The sequence below is a fragment of the Microcebus murinus genome, chromosome 13 (genome assembly GCF_040939455.1).
Source record: "Microcebus murinus isolate Inina chromosome 13, M.murinus_Inina_mat1.0, whole genome shotgun sequence".
Lineage (NCBI taxonomy): Eukaryota > Metazoa > Chordata > Mammalia > Primates > Cheirogaleidae > Microcebus > Microcebus murinus.
The window spans coordinates 27,740,475-27,762,945 of record NC_134116.1 but is presented as its reverse complement, the minus strand read 5'-3'; positions in this window follow the sequence as shown (position 1 = coordinate 27,762,945).

Here is a 22,471-nt window from a genome sequence, read left to right as displayed (position 1 = left end):
CCAGTCTCAGTGTTGTTTTAATTGTATTAACATTATAGGACAGATGTCTAACTGTTGGACTAATAAATAGCACCCTGAGAGAAAATGTTTATGCCGGTTACTATTCACAGTTTTATGTCCAATGTCTTCCTTGTTGGCTAGTACACACTTGTTAAACTCAGAAAAGCGAAAGTACATTTATCCAAATAGAAGTTTAGGAAGATTATCCTGGATATAATATTTTGGAAAGGGAAGATGAATGAAGGATCACAAGCTGAAAGCTCAACAAATATAAGAGTCTGACTTCACAAAATATTTGGAGTGACTGCATTTAAGTAATAATAATTGAAATTACTTCAATTACTATTAATAACAGTCTTCTAACACTTAAAATTGACACATTCTTATTTCAGTTATGCTTTCCTGCATGAGGAAATGTTTGTAAGATCTTCGAGTAATGAAGTTGGGACATTGTAAATTTCAAGGAAGATGATGTAAGAAGTCTGTACTGACATTTGGTGTAAGAACAAATGACTATAAATTAACTATGCTGAGGTTCTGGCATTATTTATCTCTGATAACACTTCTTGAAAGTCTTAGGCCTTAACAAAAAGCAATCACATAATGGGTTATCATTTATTCCCAAGATTAAAGCTATTTTTATGTGTACATATCTATTTCCATAATGTGTTATTATTCTTGTTACAAATGTTTTAAATGATAGCAGGGCAAAAATTAATGTAGAAATCTATGTAATTAGTGAAATAATTGCCCAACCTGGAATAAAAACAGGTAACTTATTTTTGAAACAAAGAAAACAGAACTTTATTCTCATGTTTACTTTCAAACCTCAGTATTTGTTTCTCTTCAGTAGATTTGTTAAGGAGCTGTTAAGAACCTTAACAGCTCAATATAAATTTGTTCAATAAATACAATATAGTATTTTTGGTAATAACATAACAATAGTAAAAAATAATAAAAGTGAAAAATATTATTCAATTTATCATGATTTATTATAGTGTTTCTTTGGACACAGTTCGACACTAGCAAACCATAGGGAATAATGAGTGATCACATGTGTATAAGAAAAAAGTATGTGGATTGAAAGAGAGGCCACCTGAAAAATAGGAAACTTCCAGTTTAGCAGATAAATAGCTTGTACCTGAAAGGAGGAAAATAAACTAGCTTGGTTGCTAAGGGCAACTCTAAATGCTATTTCTTCAAGCATGACATTGTATTGTAAGATTCATGTCTGTGCATCTCCTATTTATCTATCTGCAAGTGATTAAGATGATGCTATTTTAACTCAGGTGTGCACACAACTGTCAGCAATCATGAGCTGGGTAGCAGAGAGCATAAGCACGTGAGCTAAATTCCATACCTTATGTGATGCCCAAGGCACAAATGTGAAAGACAGTGAAAGCTAGAAGCCTGAAGAAATATGAGCCCCTTATCAAGCGGATCATTGCCCTTGTCAGGTAAGGCTGACATTTGCTAGAGTGTAAGAGGGTGCCCATCTGTTTGGTGCAAATACACAATTGCTGTAGAGTGGAAAATTACTACAAATTAACTTGAAATATTGTGGGACTTTTTGGGTTTTTTTTTTGCAGCTCTTTGTCCAGTTACCTGATATAAGGTTTGCAAAATAAGTTAGGAATATGAAAATAAATCAGGTAAAAGTTACCATAAAAAATTTGTAGTAATGCTCCATAAATTAGTCCAGATATTATTGTAATGTTTGGTTGAATACTATTTCAAAAGATATTTATAATTTATATTAGATAATATTCTGTGACATGTAAGTATTTATAACTATAATTTTAAATACAAAGCATTTAATGTTGCTGTTCTTGTGGTTCTCTTTGGAAGTTGTGGTGTTCATCTGTGCTAAAAGAAAACTACCAATTCCATATTTTTTAATGAAAACATGGTAAGTGACTAAATAAGGTCCTATTATAACTTTGGTATTTGGTTATTTTCTATTTGTATAAGAAGTTTGTTTTGTTTTGTTTTTGAGACAGGGTCTTGCTCTGTTGCCAGGCTAAAGCACATAGAGTGCAGTGGTATCATTATAGCTCACCACAACCTCAAATTTTGGAGCTCAATTAATCCTTCTACCTCAGCCTCCTGACTAGCTGAGACTACAGGTGTGCAACACCACATCCAGCTACTTTGCAAATATTTTGTGGAGATGGGATCTTTCTATGTTGCGTAGGCTGGTATCAAATTCCTGGCCTCAATTGATCCTGCCACCTTAGCCTCCCAAAGTACTGGAATTATGGGCATGAGCCACCACGCCTGACCTGTATAAGAAGCTTTGAGGTTGCATAATGGCATAATAGACTGTGCTTTCCATTCTGTAACTAGAATGTAATTTAATTTGATAGCAGGGACTCTTTTCATTTTTGTATCCCTAGCACCATGCCAGTATTTGAGAAATGTAAGCATTCAGCAATACCTTCAGACAAGATATTTTAATTTTTAGTGCCTGATTTGCATTAACTATAAAATAAGCATTAAAATTCACAAAAATATTAATAACTTGACTTCTCATCCACTGTAAACTAAAAAATAAATTTCTATTTTTTAATATAAAAATGGCATGACGGTTTTGGGAAGGGAATAATTGAGAGAGAAAATAAAGCTCAGACATTGTCTGTATTTAGCATAAATAAAGTTAATATCGAATATGTCACTTAGCTTTGCACCTACAAACAAATAAGTCACCAATAGACTGCTGAGCACGGGTGATTTGTGTTCAATTTATCTGAGACCCCTGAGCAGAATAAACTGCTAAATTTACTTCTCTATCAAGCGCCTCTGAGTGGATCTTTATGAAGGTCTTGGTAAAGTGAACTTTTCTACATCCCTAAAAGTAGTAAGGTCCAAATTCAGTCCCATTGTTTGTGCCAATAAGAAATAAAAAAAAGTCTGTAGTCTTAGTTGATACATTAAAAATTGATATGTCTGTTCTCAGAAAGCTGATGCAAGAAGCATATTTTATATTAACATTGTTTATTAATAAAAGAGAGTGCTATACCTGTTTTCAGTGAGGCATGATACACTGATTTTTCTTAACAAGCTGAGAAGGCATCTTTAAGTTTAGAACAATGGAACAGATGCCATGTCAAAGCACAGGCTTGGAGGAGTAATTTTGAAAGGTGTAGTTTCTCAGGCCCCATATTCTGAGATTCTTATTCAAAAGGTCTGCTTGGGTGCCAGAAATCAGAATGCTTGACAACATTATATCCCTAGGTGTTTCTGTTACAGTTAAGACTGAACTTTTTAAAACATCAGGTTTACTGAGGTATTCTGTACATAAATAAAATCACCCACCCTCTTTTAGGTTACAGTTTGATAAGGTGCTTAACTACCAACATAATGAATACTTAAAAAATTTTGTTGCTCCAAAACTTTTCCTCCTCCTTTTTTTCCAGGCATTCCCTCTTCCTTCCCCAAATACTTTCCACTCACTCATTTTCTTTCTGTCAATACAGTTTTGTCTTTACCAGAATGGCATATAAAATGAGTGAGGTATATAAATACTAAGTGCTCTACATTCACTTAGCATTATTCTGTTGAGATTCATCCATGTTGTTATATGTATCAGTAATTTATTTCTTTTGCTTATAGAGTAATATTTCATTTTATGAGTGTATGAGTATATCACACTTTTTTCATTCACATTTTTATTCTACATTGGATTTTACTAATCAATACATAAAGTTTTCTCCCTCTTACATTTTATGCTTCTTTCAAATTTGAATATATTTATTTTATATCTTCTTTCTTCTCTCTCTCTCAAGCCACTTTATTGAAATATGATTGGGGTGTATAAAGCTGTAGCTATTTAATGTATGCAACTTGATGTATTTGGACATAAGAATATACCTTTGAAACCATCACCAAAATCCATGTCATAAACCTTTTACAGATTGTCATATTAAGGGACTGGTGTAGTATGTGCCCTTTTCAGATTGACTTCTATCATTTTGCAATATGCATTTAAGATACATCCATGTCTTGTGGGGATTGATAACTCATTCTTTTGCATTTCTGAACAATAGAATGGATGTACTTCACTTTACTTATGTGCTTCACTTTATTTGCCTATGCTTAATGGACATTTTTTATTTTTGACAATTATGAATATAGCTGCTATAAATATCTGTATGCTAGATTTTAAGGAGACATAGTCTTCCAATTAATTGACTACCTAGGAATGTAGTTGCTGGATTGAAAAAAAATGCCACAAATACAAATAAATAAATGGTGGTATTATTGCTTATGAGAAACAATACCATATGTACTTGTAATATATTAATGTGGACATGTATCACTGAGTTTGACACAGAATCTTTGATGTACATAAGACTGCATACTTCGCAAGAAATGGCCAACCTGTCTTCCAAAGTTGCTGTAACCATTTGATATTCACACCAGCAATGAATGAGAGTTTCTTTTGCTGTACATCATTGCCAGAAATTGCCACTATCAGATTTTGTTTTGTTGTTTTATCTTGTTTTGTTTTTTAACCATTATAATAGGTGGACAGTGGCATTTTATTGCGGTTGTGATTATCTCCCAATGACTAATGATTTTGAGCATCTTTTCATATGTTTGTTATCATCTGTACATCTTCTTTTGAGAGATGAGTATTTAGGTATTTTGCCTATCTAAAAATTGTGTTCACTTTTTTTTTTTTGAGACAGAGTCTTGCTCTGTTGCCCAGGCTAGAGTGCCGTGCCATTAACCTACCTCACAGCAACCTCAAACTCCTGGGCTCAAGCGATCTTTCTGCCTCAGCCTCCTGAGTAGCTGGGACTACAGGTATGCAGCACCATGCCTGGTTAATTTTTTCTATGTAATTTTAGTTTTCCAGCTAATTTCTTTCTATTTTCAGTAGAGACAGAGTCTCCCTCTTGCTCAGGCTGGTCTTGAACTCCTGACCTTGAGCAATCCGCCTGCCTCAGCCTCCCAGAGTGCTAGGTGTGCTCACATTTTTATTGTTGAGTTTTAAGTATTCTTCAGAGTTTGGATATAAATCCTTTATTAGAGATGTGGATTTTCAAATATTTTCTCCCAGTCTATGGCTTGTCTTTTCATTCTCTGTTTTAAAAACGTTTTTTCAGAGCAAATATTTAAATTTTAATAAAGTCAAACTAATCAATTCTTCCTTTCATGAATCATGCTTTTAATGTTGTATTTAGGAACTTATCACCAAACACAAGGTCATATATATTGTCACCTATATTTTCACCTAGAATTTTTATAGTTCTTCATTTTACATTTATATCAATGATAAATTTTGATTTAGTCTTTGTGAAAAGTATAACTTCTCTCTCTACATTATTTTAAATTGATATCCAAATGTTGGAGCACTATTTGTTTAAAAAAGAAACAAAATTATCTTTTCTCTACTGCATTGCCTTTGCATCCTCATGAAAAATGAGTTGAGAATATTTGTGTTGATTAATTAATCAATTCTTGTTCTTATGTAAAAGAACATTATAACATTTCCTCTATCTGGTTTACATTTAATTTGTTCTTTTTCTAATTTGACAAAAACATTAGCTCAGATCATTGATTTGAGACATATATATTTTTTCCTAATACAACCATTACAGGATACAAAATTACAGAGCACAGTTTTGGTTGCATCCTCCAAATTTTGATATGTTCTATTTTCATTTAATGGAATAGGAAATATATTTTAAGTTCTTTTGCAAGTTTTTCTGTGATCCATAAGTTATTTTGAGTTTGTGGTTAATTTCAAAATGTTTTACTGATTTGTTTGAGTTCTCTGTAGATTCTAGATATTATTCCTCTGTCATATGTAGAATTTGTGAATATTTTCTCTTATTCTGTTGGTTGTCTATTTACTCTGTGGATTGTTTCTTTTGCTGTGCAGAAACTTACTTTAATTAAGTTCCATTTATTTATTTTTGTTGTTGCTATGCTTGCCTTTGGGTTCTTACTAATAAATTATTTGCCATGCCAATGTCCAGAACAGTTTTTCCTACATTCTGTCCTAGAATTTTTATGGTTTCAGGTTTAACATTTAAGTCTTTAATCCATCTTAAGTTAATTTTTGTATATGGCGAGAGATAGGGATCCTGTTTCATTCTTCTGCATGTGGCTATCCAATTTTTCCAGCACCCTTTATTGAATAGAGCATCCTTTCCAAGTGTATATTTATGTCTGCTATGTCAAAAATCAGTTGGTTGAAGCTATATGGTTTTAATTCTGGGTTCTCTATTCTATTCCATTGGTCTATGTCTCTACCTTTATACTATTACCATGCTGTTTTGGTTATAATAGCCTTTAGTATAATTTGAAGTCAGAGATCAAATCAATAAGCAAGAAAATAACAAATCCATTTAAAAGTGGAGACAAGACATGAGCAGAGTCTTTTCAAAAGAGGATAAAAAATGGTCTACAAACATATGAAAAAATGCTTAACATCATGAATCATCAAGGAAATGCAAATTAAAATCACAGTGAGAGACTACCTTACCCCTATCACAATGGCCATTATTAAAAACTTAAAAAAAAAATATATATATATATATATTAGTGTGGATGCAATGAAAAAATACTCTTACTTATACACTGTTTGTGGGACTGCAAATTAGTACAACCTCTATGGAAAATAGTGTGGATATTCCTCAAAGAACTAAAAATAGACCTACGATTTGATCCAGCAATCTCACAACTGAGTATTTACCCAAAGGAAAAGAGTCATTATATTAAAAAGATACCTGCACTACATATAAAAATAACATTCATCAAGTGTCAGGCAGATGGGAGGGGGGAGGAATGGATAGGTATATATACATATAATGAGTGTGATGCACACCCTCTGAGGGATGGACATACTTAAAGCTTTGACTCAGGTGGGACAAGGGCAATATACATGACCTCAACATTTTTAACCCCATAATATGCTGAAATAAAAAATAAATAAATAACCAAAAAAAAAAAACCCACCCTGCATACTTTTCACAAATATGTTTATTGCAGTGCCCATCACTGATGAGTGGATAAAGAAAATGTGATGGGTGTGTAGTACTACTCAGCCATAAAAAGAATTGAAATAATGTAAACATAGTAAATAGGATGGAACTGGAGAACATTGTTCTAAGTGAAGTATCTCAGGAATGGAAAAACATCAGAATTTCTCACTGATAAGTGGGAGCTAAATGATGAGTATACACAGTCATGTAATGATATGAAGAACATTGGAAACTAAGAAGGGGAGGCTGAGAAAGATGAAAGATAGAACCTTACCCCTCAGGTACAATGTACACTACTCTTGTGTTGGGCACACCAAAACCCATGACTACAGCATTATACAATTCATGCATATAACAAAAAAACCTGTACCTCCTGAATAATGTTGAAATAAAAATTATTAAATTAAAAATGTTTTATATCCAGATATCTTTCTCTTATTGATTAATAAACTATTTATTGCTTAAGTATATGTTTTGTATGATGACATTCTCTTAAATATGTTGAAACTTTTATTTTTCTGAAAGAGGATATGCTTTTACTTAGTAACTGCTCACATCCACTTGAAATGGATGTGTATTCTCTCATTTTGTGTGGTGTTCTATAAATACCTATTAAATCAAGTTGATTTATTTCTTACTGATTTTATAGCTACTTGTTTTATTAAAGAACTGCAGATGGGTGTTGAATCCATCAATTATATACTTCCTAATTATTTTAATTCTTCTTTCACTTTACGAGTCTCTACTTCATCTTGAAGCTCTGTTTTTAAGTAAATATTTATAATTTTTAAATAATACTAAATTATCATGTTACCATTACGTAGTAGACATCTTAGGTTTCAGCAATATTTCTTTGTCTAAAGTCTTCTTTTATTCTGATATTAATGTAGCTACTACAACTTTCCTTGAATACTGTTTGCATAGTATATCCTTTTTCTTCCTTTTATTAATACATTTAACCTATCTAATCACATAGATAGTATGTTTCTTGTATAAACAAGTATGTTTCTTACAGATAGCAGCTAATTGTGCCTTGAGTTGTTTTCTCATCTGTCAATCTTTGCCTTTTGGTTGGAGTATTAAAATCATTTTTATTTAATATAATTGTCAAGTACAGTTGTAATTAATTGAGTATTTTTCTGATTTCATTTGATTCCCACATTGGATTGTTTAAGAGTTTTAAATTATTTTTTGAATTAAAATATTGTTATAATATCTGTAGTTTATATAGCTGTCTTCCAATAATTTTCACTATTTAATATAAAGTATAACAACCTTACAACAGAATACTTTTATCTTCACTACTTCTGTGTTACTGCTGTTATACAATCTAATTCTATGGCTGATATTATCCACACAACACATTGTCCCTATATTTGTTTTAGAGTCAAATATCTTTTAAGATGAATTAACATATAAAATTAATTAAAGTCTTCGTGTTTTTTATGTCCTGGTGTATATCAAACCTTTTACCTGATACCATAAATCTTCCGTCTGAACAACTTTCTTTAACGTTTATGGCAATGCAGTTCTCCTTACTATGAATTAATCAGTATTTGTTTGTTTGAAAAAAGTATTTATTTCACCTTTACTTTTAAATTATATTTTCTCTGGCTTTAGAATTCTGTGCCAGTAGGTTTTATAAAAATTATTTTAATAATTTAAAGATCTCATTCCACTGTGTTCTCGCTTGTACATTTTCTGATAAGAATTCTACTATTATTTTTATTTATTTTCCCTTTTACATATTTTTTTCTTTGTTCTATCTGGATGTTTTCTTTTTTACTGGCTTTAATCAATTTGATTATGGTGCACTTAAGTGTAAGTATGAGTTTTGTATTTGTTTCATTTTTTTTATTGTATACTTGTGCACACATTGTGTATCTATCCCGTTTTCCATTTGATGTTTTTTATATTTTTCATTTGTTGTTAATTCCCATATGCTCAGGAATGTCATATACCTTTTCTAGTAGGCCTGTAATGTATTAATTATAGTTACTTTAATCTTTTTTCATAGAAAAATCCTGGATTATCACTAGTTCTGGCTGAATTGATTGTTTTCTCACTTGAAAACAGGAAATATATATTGCTTTTTTGAATATATGGCAGAGTTCTGGACATTGTTGATAAAATTACACTAAAAACTGAGGTACAATATTTATGCCCCCAAATGTATGATTCTATTCTGTGAATATGGGTAGCTGAGTCAGTATATTTGTAGTTGAGCTAGGTTTCAGCTTATTATTGCTTGAGTTACCTTAAGTCCACCACAGAGTTCAAATTTCTCCAGAGTGGACTGCTTCTACCTTGTACAGAGAGTGAGACTATAGTGCCATAATCATATTTCTCAGTGCATCTCCATTTTCCAATTTCAGCAAGACTGCATGGCTGCATCACAGATAATGATCTCTCTAAGTGGACTTGCTTCTCCCATACCTTTTTGTAAACTGCTGCTGCTTGTCACTTACAATGGCTATAGGAGGGCATTCTCGTGATCTTCAGGAGTGAGTTTTTCTCAATATCCTTAGCCCTCCAGTATGGAAGCTAAAGAGTACCTATGTCATCAAAAATCTTGTGTTTCAAGTTTTCTTACTGCTTGTTTCCTAGTGGCAGCAGTCACTGCCCCTGGCCCAGGAGCAATGGGTTTTGTGCAGTACCTGTGGTGATACAAGGCTATTTATAGGTTTTCTTCCCTCCCGTTAGTTTTCTTCCCTCCCTGGCTTTTGCTTGGGACTTCTGTTGTTGTGGTTTCCTGCCCATCCCCCAGACACAGATAACTTTTGCTTTTACCCTCAGCACACTGGCAAAAGTTTAGAAAGAATTGAAGAGTATGTGTGTGGTGGGGAGGAAGGGGCATGATTCATGGTGAAAGGATTTCTGCCATCCCTTGGTGGCAGAAGGATTTTTTTCTTTGTATGGAGGAAGAGCTCAACAGCTTGTGCGTATACTGAAGGAAAAACTAGTCACCATTTTTACAGTTGCAACACTGAGGGAAGCTCTCTCAGGTCTCCTGACTCAGACTTTCTCACCTGATCTGGTAGAAACTCACCGAAGAGCTGACAAGAGGTTGAGGCATTCTGTGTTTGCAGCTACCCAAAATTCTAGCCCATAGTTGGTGGTCAAAGTGTTCTGAATTTTTTTTTAGTTTTTTCCTTTCCTATTTTTATGGCTTCTACTTTTTCCTCTCACACTCCTCCAAAGGCAAAACATACCCTTGTGTCCTGTTTCTCCTATGAGTATCTTGTGAGCATTTGGATTATGCTTTCATAGATTATCTGCACCTCAAATATAAAGTAGAGGAAGAAAAGCTAAAAAAAGAACTGGAAATCATAAATATTCTCCTGTAGTAAAAGAGTAGATCCTGAGCTCAAACGATCCGCCTGACTCAGCCTCCCAGAGTGGTTTACAGTGAGGATTACAGGCGTGAGTCACTGCACCCAGCCCATACATTTATGTTTATACAGCTAAAATTAGCCTCAAATCTTACTCTTTGTTGTTTTTAGGGGTCCACTTTGTTTAATGCTATTCATCAAATTATGAGTATTACCAAAGTGAAATAAATGTTACCTACTAGTTGACACCACTGTCTAGTTTTGCATATGGAATTCATAATATTAAACATTGCAAAATTATGAGGCAATTTGGGGAGTAAGTAGGGAGATAAGACCAAAAGAAAATGTTTGTTTATGTATTCCAATTCTGTTTGGATGTGCACACAGTAATGAATACATTTATTTTTTGACAGTGTTGAAATTTAGTTATAAATAAAGTAAAACCTGCTCAAAATCTCAAAGAGGGTAAGTTATGGGTGCAGACCCTAGGTGTTTGTGATACAATTCATACATTTTACGAATATGATTCTTCTTTTTTTCTCATTTAAAAAATACATTAATACATCTATTTCTTGAGATTAAATCAGACACAGCTCATTTTTTAGGCTTTGAATTATTTACTGGCATAAATGGACATTGAAATGTTTCGAAATTTCTGAGACCAGAACGCAATTTAGCAGTTCCAGTTTTCAGGACTAGCATTGAATCCTGAAATCTCTTCTCCCGGGATAAGTTCACCAATAGATATTTAGAAAAAAGTTATTCCAATCTAAACACTAACACGTGGTATGGCCAGTTCTCTAGGTTTCCATTTATTCTATTTTCAATCTTGTAAAATTCCTACTGAAAGCTGACTGCATTACAGCTGTACTTTTCACAAAAGGGTGCTTTGAGGGGGGAATCACATCACAGGTAGAGAGTATAGGTCAGGGATCCTCAAACTTTTTAAACCAGGGGCCAGTTCACTGTCCCTCAGACCGGTTGGAGGGCCGTTGGAGAGTGCGGCGTACATTCCACACATCCGCACTGTGGGCCTGGGACAAGTCGGCTGCTTAGCAGGACAGGCAGCAGCAGCAAAAACACCCTGCGGGCCGCACATGGCCCATGGGCCGTAGTTTGAGGACGCTTGGTATAGACTGTTGGTATGGTCTAGAATGAGGGCTCGGGGTGCCAGATGTACTCATGGCCAAACTGGTTGACTTCACAGCAATCTCTGATTGGTACCTGTGGCCCTGTTGATAGCTGGGCACTGTGGGTGTCACCTATCTATGTTGTCCTCTGCAGCCATTGTCCACAATTAACCTGGAAGCCCCTTTCTTATGTTCTTTGATTTATAATCTGCCTTATTTGTATCATTTACTTGAACAACGATTTATATAATCAGCCGACTATATACAAATGTCAAAAGCCTATATGGGCCGGGAATGGTGGCTCACGCCTATAATCCTAGCACTCTGGGAGCCGAGGTGGAAGGATTGCTTGGAGTCAGGAGTTCGAGACCAGCCTGAGCAAGAGCGAGACCCTGTCTCTACTACAAATATAGAAAGAAATTATCCGGACAACTAAAAATATATAGAAAAAATTAGCCAGACATGGTGGTGCATGCCTGTAGTCCCAGCTACTTGGGAGGCTGAGGCAGAAGGATTGCTTGAGCCCAGGAGTTTGAGGTTGCTGTGAGCTAGGCTGATACCACAGCACTCTAGCCCGGGCAACAGAGAAAGACACTGTCAAAAAAAAAATCCTATATGATGAAGTATAAAGGAAAAGAGGCTGAATTTGAACTTTCTTTTTAATTTTTTACACTGTGGATGAGTCTGAAATATTAATTTTGGAAAAATAATAGGACATACAGAAATTATCTGGAACAATACAGATCTTTATATAAGAGATTTATAACTGAATAAATAGAAAAATAAACATATTCAAAACTGCCAAAATACTTGAGTCTGCAAACTAAAAATGAGTGAGGCTAACCAATTTTAATAGTGCAATTTGACAGGACACTTTAAGGCAATAATATTTTAGGCATGGTCTAGGATCCAGGAGCGTCATGGGAGACTTTTAGAAATGCAAATTCTCAAGCCCATTAAAGACCTATGAAATCCAACAGGATGAAGGCCCACCAATCTGTGTTTTAAAGACCCCTCTAAGAGAGATACGTGATATAGTTCGTGAATTACTGCCATAAACTATAGTGTAAAGTATGGCAAAACATTCATGACTCTTTCATCAGTGCAAGTATTCTTAACTTTAAAAAGAGAAAAAGAAAATACACTGTACCAACTATATATTTGAAAATTCCTTTTGTAATGCAAATACATTTTAAGTGATATATAATTTAATCTTTGTTTTCCGATCTTTGTAGCATTGATAATGGTTCCATGAAGTTTACTATGTATTTGTACTGAGCATCCAATGATCTTAGTTCGTCAAGGTTAATTGTGACAATGATAGTTTCTATTTCAATGCTCATCATTTATGAGGCTGCAGGTGTGGCTGGTTTCTAACTGTGCTCCAACACCAAGTGCCCTCCGCTTTCCAGCTGAGCCCAAGATGCTGACAGTACAGGTGCAGAAAGGGGTCATTGTGGGAAGCTAATTTCAGGCACCTTTGTGAGGCAGTGATTCTTCCTACAAAGTGGCTAATTATGAAGACTATGACACAATTGATTCTTTGTCTGCTATTATCTTACCAATGCTTGTGACTGTGTAAGTACCAGTACTGTTGATGGAATATGACATGAGGAATCTAGACAGCTGGAAGGAAATACATCATTTGATCTAAAATGTCCATGAAATTGCTGTGAAGGCTAATTTGGGAGTGGACAATTTCAGGCAAATGTTGAGAATGTGAAAACAATTTTTGTGCTGGTATGACTTTTATAGGACTTATATAACAGAACTAGACTAGGGTTTGGGATGTGTTTGAGAAATAATTATTTTCTTGCATGAAATATAGGCAGTCAAATTAACCTTTAAGAGATGGGCCGTGATGTTGTTTATTTAAGTGGGTACATGTGATTTTGTGGTACATGAATGTGATTGAATGTTTCTGCACTCATAAAAATTCATAATCTTAACATTCTTTTTTATGGCACACACTTTCAGGTTTTCTTTGTACATCTAACTAGCTTTTACAGTGACAATCATGTTTGCTCTGTTTCATTTTTCGTCTCATAATTTAATTTGGTGTGCATATTGTGAATTTGTGAGATAGTCAGCTGGGGTTAGATTTATAAAAATTTTAAGATAATGTAGCCCTAGTCAATGCTAATTGGCTTATGCAATAACTAAACCGACTTCCATATTACAGCACAGGAATTATTAAAATGTAGAATCAGCCATTAACTTAAGTTGAACCCAAAGATATACTAAGGCTTGCTGCCCAAAGTTTAGTCTGCAGACCAATATCATCTGTGAGATTTTCAGAAATGCATAATCTCAGGAACTACTGCAGAACAACTGAGGCAGAACAACTGAATCTGTATTTTCACAAGATTCCATTTGACTAGTATGCTCACCATAATTTTAGGTGCACTATACTGGGGTGAAATCAATAACATATGATCTATCCAATATATTGTTCTTTGTCACCAAAAATGAATATGCACTTTCATCTACTAGGTTTTCAGTAGCCACGTTGGGAGATAAAATGCACAGAAAGTATCATGCCATCACCATAAATCTTGCAGATGGAGGAATTTCTCACAAGTATGTAACTAATCCTTTGTTTTTATATGCCTACTGTGTTAGGATCCCTTTAATAGTTATTTGACATTAAACAAATTACTTCATTTTTCTCTTCTTTAATTTCCTCATCTGTAAAATGGGGACAACAATGATGTTTTCATTATAAGGCTGTTGTAAGGATTATATGAAGTATGCATGTAGCCTCTTTAGAAGACTGTCAAGCACATAGTAGGCACTCAATAATCATTAATTGTTAGTGTTTTTTTTGATGTTAGATACAGAAGAGTGAGTCTCATTCTTCAGAGCAAGTGATAGGAGAGATAGGTAACCAGATAGGTGAGTAAATGAGTGAGTCAGTGTGAGTTTAAAGATGCTATGGATAGGTCATTTGGTTGGCCTTGATTCTTCATAATATTCCTTACTCCTGGGGGTTAATAAAACAAAGTAAGGCCAGGCCACTTGAGCTTCATCAGTCACCATAGTTTATATAAAGTTGTTGATCATAGGCTATCGAGAAATGCACCTGCATCCCCTGAAACTGGCATAGCTCAGCCAAGTTCAGCCAAGACAGCAGAAGGCAGAGCTAAAAGCATCCACAATCAGCACTATTTTTTAGCACCCTTCATAAAAAAGTTATAGGAGACCCCCAAAAAGGCAGCTAGTGGCATCAAAGGTAAAACATGAAAGAAACAGACTTTCTAGAGGATGCCATTTGTTGCCTAAAAAGAATTTATGGGAAGAATGATGTGCTAGAAGAAGAAATCTGACCAGAGGGGATAAACTTCACTTGGTATTCTGGCCACTCCAAGTATTGATACACTTGATTTTTAAAATGTCATGCTTTTACTTAGGATCATAATTTTGGAAGATTAGTTAGGATCAAACTTCTAAAATTATTATTACTTTGGGATAGGTATATATATATATCCCTTGCTTAAATGTAATAGAAGGGAAGAAAAGAAACAAGAGTAGAAAAGTCTCTACTTTCCCTGAAAAGGCAATTTCAGATAATGTTTTACAACGAGTTATAATGAATCAGTGTAACATTGCTTTCTTCTTAAAAATAATGAAATAGAAAAAGACACAACTAAAAATAATTCTTTGAAAATGAGAATTTTTTTTTTTTATATATTTGCCATGCAGAAAGTGACAAAAATTTATGTCAGCATTTATGGAATATACAAGACTGTATAAAAATCCAAAGTGAGTAATAATAATTATTATTGTATTAGAAATAAATGCTATTATATATTTGGCTTTTGTAAAGTGCAAATGACTTTGATGCATTGCTTTTGATCCTAACGGCAAACTATGAATACAAGATAAACGTTATTATCAGGTAGTATTATTTCTATTTTAAGTATGGAATAAATAAACAGGAATACATGATCAGGGGTATTACATAACTTGCTCCAGGCTGAAGACAGGGTGGTGCTAAAAGGTAATTAGGTGGGTCAATCTCCTTAGTCTACATCATGATCTTCCTTTAAGCCAGACCAGAGAAATTTCTCCTCTAAGAGCATTTCTGTTTTTCTCCAAACCATGCTGTTGCACTTATTCTTATATTGATACCCACAGCCTATGTTGCACTGGTAATAGAGTAACTAAGCATTTGACCCAGGTGTTTATGTATAACTCTAAAGTCTCTTTAACTTAGAAAAAATCATTATCCCAAAATTGACCAATGTAGACAGTGTCCACTGTGAACATTCTCATATCCTAGAAAACAATTTCCATAGAGAAAACAAAATTCCTATTTTTATTAGTAGCACCTATACAACAGGGTAAGGATATCTCAAGCAACATTAATTTGTTTGTACACATCAGAGATAATCTGCGCCTCTTCCATGTTTCTTCTGAAAAATCTGTCTCCATAGTGTATAAACTTTGGTGCTTGATACACATTTGCTAATGATTAAAAGAAATGACTCAGTAAATTTCTTCCTTTAGAGATATATAAGGCTGCTGAGAAGGGGCAGCCTTCTTCCCAAAACAAAATAAATAAAAGGTAAGTGGAAGGAGAATTTATATTTCTCTGGATCTTAGACCATATCAAAATCTTTTCTCTTCTAGATAGAAAGTGAAAGTTAAACCCAATAAAGCTTGAATATATTCTTGAATTTGGCAGGTATAAGGAACAAATTGCCATTTGCATCAGAAATAGTAAAACATAATTGTTCCTTTCTAAGTTTTTGCTAAGACAAAGCTCAGGGCAGCCATCTTTCTAAATCTAGACAGTTTTTATACAAATTACTTTCCATCTGCTTTCAGGTGCTTATTACTCTGTGACTTTTCTCAATAACCTGTTTTTCTGTAAAGTATTTTTATCATGTTATTCTTGTAGTTTTATTGCATTTTGTATTTATTTTATTTCTTGAAAATTCAAAACCCCCTTTAGCAAAAAGATTCCCAATGAATTCAAGTGAACTTGAATGCAAACAAACAACCAACCAAACAAAAAACACCAAACCCCCCCCATCTAAATATATTACCAAACTAGACAATATCCACAGCATCAAGCACATGATTTTTGAAGGTAGGAGATATGTGTAAAAAAAAATTGAAAGACAGTGTATACTGACACTTATGGAAAATATTCATGAAACTTAGGTAAATGTCTTTAGAACAATAATCCCTGAGGATTGATAGTCCTAAACCCACTTCCTAGGAAGCATTATAGGAGTTCCAAGGAGCTAGCTTTGTTACTGGCATGGGAGAGAGAGCATTCTGGCAGATCTGTACATACACGGCAGGACACGGAAGTATTGTGTGCATGCTGTCTCTGTGCAGCGTACCAGGTGATAATGTGACTTTGATGAGGAAACATACATATAAGATACAGATGACTCAGCTGGCAGTTAACTGGGTAGAGACTCTATTTTCAGGGAACAGAAGAAATGATAAGAATACAAATGAAAAGCTTGATAGGTTTGGTCATATATAAATATAAAATCTCTACATGTTAAATCACATGGAAAGGGGCATTGCAATAGAAAAATAGGTAAGGAAATATAACCTTCACAATACTTGAGACAAAATATACAGCCAATGAACCTGTAAAATGCATTGAACTTCACTAGCAATCAAACAAAAGGGAATGCAATTAAAATAACAATGAGGTACACCCATTGTAAAAGAAAAGAAAAAATTTTTAGCAACAAGTGGGTTTAAATCTGTTATCTATCGTGAGTTGATTTTTGTGAGAGGTGAGAGGTTAGATCCTATTTCAGACTTCTAAATATAGCTATCCAATTTTCTCATACCATTTTTGAATAGGGATTCTTTTCCCCATAGTACATTTTTGTCCACTTTGTCAAAGATCAGATGGCTATATGATGATGGTTTTACATCTGGGTTCTCAGTCCTGTTTCATTGGTGTTTGTCTCTGTTCATGTGCCAGTCCATGTTATTTTGGTTACTATATTCTTGCATTATAGCTTGAAGTCCGATATATTGATCCCTCCTAATTTGTTCTTTTTGCTTAAAATTGCTTTGGTTATATGAGGTCTTCTCTGGTCCCATATGAAGCATAGCATTATTTTTTCTATATCTGCACATTTCTTAATTCGACATATAAAATTGTGTGTATTTATTATGGATAACATGATGTTTTGAAGTGTATATACATTGTGGAATGTATAAATCTAGCACCAGCACAGGTTTAAACAGTTCCTTTTATATAAATGAGTCTCTTTCAGATTGCAATTGTGACATATGAAAATGCATTACCAAATATAAAACATGGTTATGTCTGGATGATAAAATTATGATTCAACTTTTTCCTTAACTTTTTAAAAATCAAATTCATATAGGTAAATGTATCTAATGTGCAGAAAGCTCTATAATTAAGAACAAAGATTCCTAAATCAGACCTTCCCAACCTTGAGGCTTACTGACCAGGAATATTAAACGAAAAATAGGTTTTGTTTGTTTTTTATTCTGGTGGATACATCCATAACACTAGATAGCATCCTCACATAATTATCTCTCTGGTAGATGAAGGTTTGGCTTATTTACCTCATCCAACCTACCTTTTCTCTTTACTACTAAAACAGTCATATCATGCAGTGTAATTTTTCTGTTTATGAACTCATTAAAGTAAATATAACATTTAAGCCACATTTCTTATTTGCTATGCTACAGAAATGATCTCCTGACTTCTCACCTGTTTGATGAGACTATAGCTGTGCTATTCCTTCATTTACATTTTTGCTCCTCTTTTACCATTTTATTTCTGATGTTTATAATATGATTTTTGCATTTGTAAGGCAAGAGTTATTCTGTAATGTCTTAACTTTTATAATTTGTATGAGATTGATTTTTATATTTTAAAACAGTTAAAGAGTATTAGCTTGATTATGACTGTGTAATACTTTTCACAGCAAAGCCAGGTGGGGTGCTGTGATTACATATTTTTCCTTGATTACCATGTCATAATCACTGGGTCAGTCAACATAGAATACTCCTAGGATCAAATTATTTTTCTTACATGCTGTCATAGTTGTGAGGATGAGCCCTGTAAACTTTCAACTGCAGGGAGCATATCAAGCAAGGACCCCAGCTACTGTGCCAGGCTCTCAGGGGCTGCTTTGGCTCAAGGACTACTTAAAGGTCTTGCTGAATCTTCCTTTAACTGATCAGCAGTCAAGGATATTCCCACCAACCTTTCTCCCCTCTCTTGTTCACCCCGAGTTAGGCTTGCATTACCATCTGAAAAAAGCTTTTTCCAGCTTTCTCAGCTTCCTCCTCATTTCCTCTCACAATCATCCTCCTTTTAAAATTCTTTCAGGTTTAATCCTGACATGGTATCTACTTCTTTGGCCACCTGGACTAACATAGATGCTATTCATTCTTCGAAATTATGCAGCACTTCAATTTGCTTTATATTTTAACACTGAGTTTTGTGTGTTTTTCTCATAATATTAATTATTACATCAATTTTAGTAATATTACTTATTCTTTTTATGAGACAAAGTCTCACTCTGTTGCCTTGGCTAGAATGCCGTGGCATCAGACTAGCTCACAGCAACCTCAAACTCCTGGGCTCAAGCAATCCTCCTGCCTCAGCCTGCCAAGTAGCTGGGACTACAGGCATGCGCTACCATGTCTGGCTAATTTTTTTCTATATAGTTTTAGTTGTCTGACTAATTTCTTTCTATTTTTAGTAGAGATGAGTTCTCACTCTTGCTCAGGCTGGTCTCGAACTCCTGACCTTGAGCGATTCTCCCACCTTGGCCTCCCAGAGTACTAGCATTACAGGCATGAGCCACCTCGCCCAGCCTATATTACTTATTATATAATACACATATCAACAATTTATTAAAATATTAATACATAATAAATATATTAGTAATTATTAACTAACTAATCTGTTTTTATTACACAAATTTTTAATTATATGGTAAATTCTGATGCATGCCTTTTTTTTTCATGCCCATGAACTCCCCCCACCCACAACTTTGCTTTTCTACTTCAATTCTTATCCTGGAATTTTCTTTCAGTGATCTCCAGGTTTGTGATTAGTACTGATTGATTATATCTCAAAATCTTTTTTTGATTATTCTTTATTTTTTTGAGAGGCATAATGAATTTACTAATAAAGAATGTGCCAGAAATAAATTTTGGAGTTTTGGAATTTTACAATGTGTTTGTTCTGACTTAGATATTATTTGTAACTTGTCAAGGTTTTCAATTCTAGGTAGAAAATACTTTTCTCTCAGAATTTAGAATTCCTGTTCCATTGTCATTTGAGCACTGGTATCTCACCTTTTTGACAACAGGAACTAGTTTCATGGAAGACAATTTTTCCACAGACTGGGGGAGAGGGGGCATGGTTTCAGGATGATACAAAGGCATTACATTTATTGTGCATTTTATTTCTGTTATTAATACATTATAATATATAATGAAATGATTATACAGTTCACCATAATGCAGAACCTAATGCCACTGATGATCTGACAGGAGGTGGAGCTCAGGTAGTGATGTGAGCAAGAAGGAATGGCTGTAGATACAGATGAAGCTTTGGGCTTGCTGGCCTACTGCTCATCTCCTCTTATGTGGCCCAGTTCCTAACAGGTTACTGACTGGTACTGGCCCACACCCTGGGGATTGGGGACTGCAGATTTAACATACATTGTTGCTGATAAGAATTCTGAAACCGGTCTTTTTTCTTTAAGTTGTTGATAATCTGCCTTTTCTTTATGATTTCTCTTATAATCTTTCCTATATTATTCACATACTGAATTTTACAGCAACATATAAAAACATAAATTTTGTGGGTTTGTGTATGGTTGGCAAAAATACTTTTAAGACCATCTTTTTCTTTAGCTTTTAGAAATTCTTATTTTGCAAAATTTTCTGTGTTCCATTTTCATTGTTGTTAATTTCTCAAATACCTTTAGTCTGCGATTAGATTATCTGTGTTTATACTCCGCCTTTTATCCCTACACTACCCCCATTCTCAGTTTAGTTTGTATTTGGTCAATATGGAAAATGTAGCTTCTATTTATTCCATAGCTGATTTGATATTTCTTGTGAACCTCATGCTACTTCTAAGAGCACACATTTTAGTTAACCATATCACACAGACTTTTCCTGTTAACATAGTTCATCTATTCATAGTTCAACTCCCCACCAGCACTGGTTTAAACAGTTCCTTTTATATAAATGAGTCTCTTTCAGATTGTGTTCCGCCTTCTCTTCCCCAAAATGGCAACTGTCTATGTCAGAGGTCTTACTGTGCCCTTGTTGTGGTTTGAAAGGATCTCACATTTGTGAATGTCCTTTGGATATGTGCTATTTTCTGCTGTGAGGGACTGGGTAAGTAGCCAATGACTTTAGAAAGGTCTTGTTTGGCATTTTGAAGACCATGCTGACACCTTCTGCTAGGATATGTGGTTCTTCTCCATTCGCCTTTGATCTTAAAGTCTTCGTATTCATAGGCTTCTTTTTCTCATCCCAGGACTCTAACATTTTACTTATGCACTCAGCACCTGCTGTTTACTTTGTGATGCAAGGCATTATTTCCAGGCTGCCTGGTCGCTACACACATATTGGGACTGTGGATGGAGAATTGTATCTGTATCTTAAATGTGTTCTTCTCCCAAAGGTTCTCATTCCTTATGTGTGTACTATAACAGGTGTGGCACTGAGGTAGAAGCCAAGGTACCTCAATGGACCCAGAGCCCTTTCCTGTGCTGGTTCAAAGGAGACAAGACATTTGTTCTATTTGCTCTGGTTCTCTTTGTATATTTGGTTACAGTTAAACCTCATCACTTTTCCACTATCTTCCTCTAATAAGCCAGAAATTTGGAGAAAGGAGCAGCCTATTTATGATTTTTTCCTCCCCAAGTCTGTTCTCAGCCCAATGGCAGGTAGAGTCAGGAGAAAAACCATTCATTTTATAAAGAATGACAAATCAGGAGATATTCTACAAATATTTCATTTACCACTGGTCTTTTAGGTGGTTACTAATGAACACTTCTATTTTCCTCCTCTGAGTTTAAAACATTTTGAGAAAAAAAAATAGGTATTACAGAGATAGAGAGAAAATGGCATCTTTATTACTGATAAAGCTGTCCGGTAAGTGTGACTTTAAGAATATGGCTACCTGGACTTGAAATGCTCACCCCAGTGTTAAACAGACTGATCCACCTAATATTGACAGGACTGAACAATGATGGCCTTTGTGACCAGCTAAAGCTTATTCTGCAGAGTGCAGAAATCAGAACTCCTTCAGGCTAGGTGGCATGACAGGAGACCTAGGAGTGCTCTGAGCCAATCAAACAAATGTGTCACTTCTCTGCTTATTGATAGAGGATAAGGAGAAACAGAATGTGTAACTGAATGTGTTCTTTCCATATCTTTATTCTTTGGGTTATGAGATAGTTATATACCAACATATGTTCCTCTTTCATGAAAATATGAGGAATAGAAACTAAATATTCTTTCATAATACTCTTTATATTTTTTTCTTGTTGGGATAAACAAGTAATTCTATGATGATTTTGGTTGTGGCAGCTCAAATTAGTAGAGGAGAAGGACAATTTATTAAAATAATCCTGTTCCTGGCTTCATGAGGAATGGGATTCCCCTAATGCCAACAATGCTTCTTTTAGTCCTCCTGAATTTGTTGGCAAAAAGTTAGCTCTTGACCCAGAGAGTTTTGAAATACATTAAAACCTTACCCTTGCAGACCAGAAGCTCCAGCATCACCTGAGAGATTGTTAGAAATGCAGAATTTGCTGGAAATGCAGAATTTCAGATGCAGTCCAGCTCCACTTATTCTATGGCTTAACAGGATCTTCAGGTAATTCTTATGTACATTAAAATTGGAGAAGCATTGGGCTAGAACAGGTCATTATTTAAAGCATCTTAAAGGCTTTGCTAACCCCTAAGCTGAATATTTCCTCCCAGCTTTCAACACAAATTATGCATGATCACTATCTTCAAT